Below are 6000 nucleotides of genomic sequence, written 5' to 3' on the forward strand. Positions count from 1 at the left end.
CTGGTCCTGTTGTGTCACCAGAAGGAGGCTCACCCTCCTCCCCACTCGTGACCGTGGAATCCTGACCTCACCGCCCAAGCCCAGGGAAGCCACCTGCTTGCTGTAATCTTGAAACCGGTCCCAGACCTGGTTTCTCTCTCTCTCTTGCCTGACAAGCCCCCAGAATCACTCCTGGTTTTTTTCTTCCTCATTTTCCCCTGGGGGCTTTTTAATTTCTTCCTCTGTATCATAAACACAAAACAAGTGTTTCAACGTCTGCCTTGAAGGCAATCTGGGAAGCAGAGCAACTCTTACATAAAGACCAGATGAAGCCCACGCTCGCCAGAAGGGCCATCTGGAAGCTTGCTCTGCCACCCATTCCTCCCTCCCTCCATCCACTTGGGAACCACTGTTAGTTCATAATTAGGGACTGTAGCAGGAGCTGGAGGGAGCAGTGATGAGGGAGCCTAATGTAGGTTAATCGCCCGGTTGCCCTGGCCTTGGGTGGCCCCAACTGTAAGCCGGAGCTCGCCGCCCACCCCGGTTCCCAGTCCACTTCCCAAGTCCATGATCCTCCCACCTGGGGTCCTGGCACTGGAGGAGGAGCCCCGCCATGGCAGAGAAACTGGAAGAGAGGAAGGCAATAGAGCCTAGTCGTTACTCTCCCAGATTCAGGGGAGAGAAAGCCTGGGTGTGGCTCTCAGCACCCGCACTCCTGGCCTGTGTAACTGGAAATACATCGCTGGGCCTCTCTGAACCTCAGTTTCCTCACCTGCAAAATGGAAATAATACTGCTACCTACTTTATAGGTTTGTTGTCACGATTCATTGAGATCATGCCTGCAAGGTGCTTAGTTGAGGATCTGTTTTTTTTTTTTTTTAAAAGTTTATCTTCATTAGGGAAAGGTGGGCTGGGGAGATGCCTGGCTGTGACCAGCCTCAGCCTTCATGGCCACATATCTCAGGAGGGTGGGACATAGTAGGGAAACAGCATTAGGTCTTGGTGTGCACGGTGAAAATTCAAACTTTGGCTAATACCAACCTTGGGTGGTTAATCTTAACACTGACCAGCTACTGAGGTTCCAGGTTACTATTAAACCATTAGTTGAATAAAAACAAATTTTTTAAACAAATTTTTTAAACAAAATGATCATTAAATTAGCAGTGTTAAAAGCTGCTAGGATGGCCTGGAGAAGTACACGTCATGCCTCTAAGGGCAGATGACGAGACACCTTTGTCTCTTCAAGCTACACTGTGACCATGGGGTCAAGCAGGTTCAGCTTCTCCCTGTTCAGTCATTAACTAGCTGGGTAAACTTTCTCTGGGCCACTTACTACCTGCCCTCTCTACTGACGGGCAACGGGGATAAGTCCCTGTCCTTCTGGAACTCTGGGTCCAGGGGAGGACAAGATGGGTAAACAGGCAGTTAGGATGGAGTGTGCAGAATGCTTTGATGGGGCCACGTGAGGACCACAGGGGCCTGTGGAGGGGCCCGTGTGCTGGCACCGGGCGAAGCACTGGGGTCGTGGACACTGCCCCAGACAGGCTTAGTGTCAAAGTGACTGATGGCACATGGGGTTCAGGCGGCGAAACCCAGTCCTGTTCAGGATTATGGTGAGACCAACAAGGAAAATATAGATGCAAGCACGTTCTGGAAAAGTACAGAGTGGCCTGCAAATGCTAGCTAGTTTTTATCAGTGACGATTTACCATTACTCAGTCTATGTTAACATAATGCTGGTTTGGACTTATGAAAACACGGCACACCTGCAGCTTTCAAGCACACAGCGTGTGCATGTACGCACACACATGTGGACACGAGCATACACATATGACATGAGAAGGGTCTGCACGGTGTTGACGGCAGTGAGTTCCATCTGGGATTACTAGGAGGTGTTACTGGGATTACTAGGAACGGTGAATCTCGTGGTGAGCCTAGAAGAACTCCCAGCGGACAGAACTGGAACGGGGACCCTTGGAGCAGGCAGTGTTCACCATCAGGTGAGCTGGACACATCCTCTTCCCCCCGCCCAACCCCCAGCCAGCTAAAGATAGGGGAGGCTGCTGTGGGAAATGGAAAATGGGCTGGCCTCTGTCTCCTCTGTCTGGCCTCTGTCTCCCAACCCCCATGCCATGGTCATCCAAAGAGACAGGTATGTGCACCCAGAGTGAGTCCTGGAGCACGACCAAGGCCGGCACTGGCCCCAGGCTGCAGGTGTCTGTCGCTACTGAATAAATCATGATTGGGCCCAATCAAGCATCTTCCCCCAGAGGAACGCTCTCTGCCTCCCAGATGCTATCTTCCCCCAGGAAGCCAGGTGGCACTTATGTGACCCTTCTTCAACAGATGGCGAGCAGGGGCGAGCCTCCCACCTGGTCAGGCTTACGTTTCCCAAGCTGGAACCAGCCTCTGCAGTGCTCCACGCAAAGCCCCGCAGACTGCCGCTCTGAGCCGGGAGCTGCATGAGCCCCCCGAGGCTCCCCACCCTTTACATCCTCAGCAACCCCTTCTCCGGCTGCTCCCCTAAACGAACTTCTACTAGAGCCACCCCAGCATTCTTACAGCTCCTTAAAAATTCTGCACATGCCCACCTCCGTGGCTTTGCCATCCACTCCCCAGATGGTCTCCCTTCCCATCTGGCTCCGGGCCATTCCAAGGGCTGCATCCACAGGGCTGGGTTTGGTCAGCTGAACCCCACGTGCCGTCAGTCACTTTGACCCTAAGCCTGTCTGGGGCAGTGTCCACGACCCCAGTGCTTCGCCCGGTGCCAGCACACGGGCCCCTCCACAGGCCCCTGTGGTCCTCACGTGCCCCCATCAAAGCATTCTGCACACTCCATCCTAACTGCCTGTTTACCCGTCTTGTCCTCCCCTGGACCCAGAGTTCCAGAAGGACAGGGACGTGTCCCCATTGCTTGTCAGTGTCTATCTCCGTCTCTTTTGTATTCTCAGGGCCTAGAATAGAGTAAACGCTCGATTCCAAATGAATGGAAGAAAGAAAAAAGAAAGAATGAATAGATGTATTATTTGTCTGGAGGAAAGCCGGATATCTCCAGACTCCTCCAGTTCATCAACACTCTATTTAAGAAACCCTCAAGCCAGCACAACTTCCTATTATTATCTCTTATTCCATCCTTTATATGAGGATCGTTGTCTAAAATGCCTTGGGAGCAGTTTTAACTCAATTCCAGAAAAGATAAATAGCTTATGCCTGACACGGACGAGTAAATAACTCAGATTATCTATTTTTGCCCCGGTTTCTTACGTTGACAAGGCAATCCAGCTGACGTGGCGTTGCACTGATCCAGTCATTGCTTTTATAACGTGACCTTTAGAATGCTACACATTTTCATGCAGAGGAATTCGGCTACACTCTGGAACTTACTCTGGGTATCACATGTCTTTGAATATGCTTCGGCCAAGAGTAACCAAATGTGAGAGGACCAGATAAGGAAGATGGAGGATTAATTACTCATCTTGGTTGAGCATCGCTGGTGAGTGGGCATGATTCACTTTCTTGAGAGGGAGGGAAGGAGAATGGGAGACAGAGGGATGGGGGTAGGACAGAAACACAGACAGAGACAGAGGGAGACAAGGCTGGGGGTGGGGATTACCTGGACCATTTGTGGGATGCCCTCTGCTCCCCCATCAACGGGACACTGGCCTCTTCTGGCCCCGGCTGGCAGTGACAGCAAGAGCAATGCCTGCGTGCTTTCTCACCTCTCTCACGTGTGTCGCGTTGCCACCTTCTGGAGAGCTTTGACGTCTGTCATCTCACGTGATCATCCACCCTGAGGCCTGCGAAAGAACAGATGTGCTGTCTTGAACCCCAGCATCCTCCGGGAGGGCTCATACCAGGGCATCCTCCCTATGCTGGCTGAGCAACAGGCAGGGACTTGCTCTTCCCCAGGGGGCTCGATGGCACCCGTGGTTAGAAGGTGCGCACAGCGGAAAGCAAGCCTATGGGCTTTGGAGCCAAACGTGAGCTCTGCCTCTGGTCGGTTCTGAGACCTTGAGTCGTGACCTTGCTCTTCCTGGGCCTCTGCCTCCTGGGCTTGGAGATGGGGGCATGGCAGGGCTCCCCCCTCGGGGAGATGATAGGAGCACAGCAGTGATTAGGAATGCAGGCTTCCAAGTGAGCAGAGCTGGGCTCAAGTTCTTGTAATGTCACTTTCAAGATAGATGACCTCAGGCACATTGCTGAATCTACATGGACCTCAGTTTCTCCATCTGGAAAATGAGGATGATAACAGCACCTCTCATAGGATCATTGTGAAGATTAAATGAAACCAAGTAGGATGGGACCAAGGGAAAGTAATGATACTGGCCAACACTCACACAACAATTACTAAACACTTACTATTCACCAGGCTTTGTTCTGGGGTTGATGTATGTACGTCTATGTGTACATACGCTGTAATCCTTACAGCTACTCCTGAGTTGGATAACATTATTATCCCGAGTTTACAGATGAGGAAACTGAGACTCAGAGATGAGAAGTAACTCTCCCAGGACCACACAGCTGGTTAGTGACAAAGCCAAGATTCAAACCCAGGCTGTCTGGCTCCAGACACTGGGTCCTTACCCTAACCTTTACAGCCTCTCAGCAAGGACTTCATAAAACTCAGCTGTTTCTCTTCAGAACCCAGACACACTGCAAATGCTTAATGCAAGCTCACTTCCCCTACGCCTACCCCATGGCCCTCGTGTGGAATTGAAATCTGTCCCCTGGTTATAGAGTCTGCCCATTGTCCCCAGGACCTGTCTCTAACCATCTCTTCTTTGTGCCTTGTCACAGCCATTCTGCTGTTTGGAGATCAATTAGCCAATTTCCCATCCACCTCTTCTCCAGGCTAACCTTTGTCCCCATTCCCAGTGGGAGCTCTCATTGATTTCTCCTTCATAAATTTGCATTAACGACCCTCCATGTACCAGGCACTGGGCTGAGCACAAGATAGAGCCTGATCTCTTGGTTCTCCCACTCCAGTGGGTGGACTAGGGGATCCCTGCCCCATTCTGATGACTCCTTGTGGGACCCTCACCAGTTTTGCTATGTCCCTCTAAATACTGGGGCCAAGAAATCAGCCCAGCATTGCTTTGAGCCTTCATAGCCACCCTGGGAAGCGGGCAAGACAGGAATTATTGTCCCCCTGTGACCGATGAGGTCACTGAAGCCCAGAGAGGGAAAGTGACTTGCCCAAGGCCACACAGCAAATCCAGGTTTCACAGATTCACACATCTGGCTTCAGTCTCCTAACTCTCAGGGTGACACTTTCCTTGGATTTGGGGGAGGGAGGAGCAGGAGATTTTGGGGGAGAGGGAGCAGCAGACCTTGACCTTCCTGGCATCTCCGCCCACTGAGATTTGCAGGACCTGGCTGGTGAAGGCAAAATTACCACCTGCTTCAATTCTTCCCCCAGCTTAGTGGACGCAGGGGGCACCTGATGCCCTGCCCCGGTCTGCAAAATATAAAAGCTAAGGGCTTCCCTGGTGGCGCAGTGGTTGAGAGTCCGCCTGCTGATGCAGGGGACGCGGGTTCGTGCCCCGGTCCGGGAGGATCCCACATGCCGCGGAGCGGCTGGGCCCGTGAGCCATGGCCGCTGAGCCTGCGCGTCCGGAGCCTGTGCTCCACAACGGGAGAGGCCACAACAGTGAGAGGCCCGCATACTGCAAAAAAAAAAAAAAAGCTAAAAAAAAATCCCTGAGAAGTTAAAATTAGTTTTCCACCTTCTTCTGCCCCAGAAAGAGCTAACAAATCACCTGGAAGGAACTTTTTCCTTTCTGGAAACTGAGAGGGGTACTGGTGAGGGTGTTGAGGTTGGGGCCTGAAGGGTTGTTTTTCTCCCCCGCCTCATTTTCCATTTCCCACAGAGAAGGCACAGCACTTGATTCTATTTTAATATTAAAAGCCAAAAAAAGAGGTGTTTCTGTCCCAGGCCTGGCCGCCCATGACAGCATCAAGAGGCATTGGGGCTTAGCACATGGCTCAGAGGGAGGGAGTGCTGAGGGTCACTGTGCCTGGC

Source organism: Phocoena phocoena, chromosome 11 (genome assembly GCF_963924675.1).
Source record: "Phocoena phocoena chromosome 11, mPhoPho1.1, whole genome shotgun sequence".
Classification (NCBI taxonomy): Eukaryota; Metazoa; Chordata; class Mammalia; order Artiodactyla; family Phocoenidae; genus Phocoena; species Phocoena phocoena.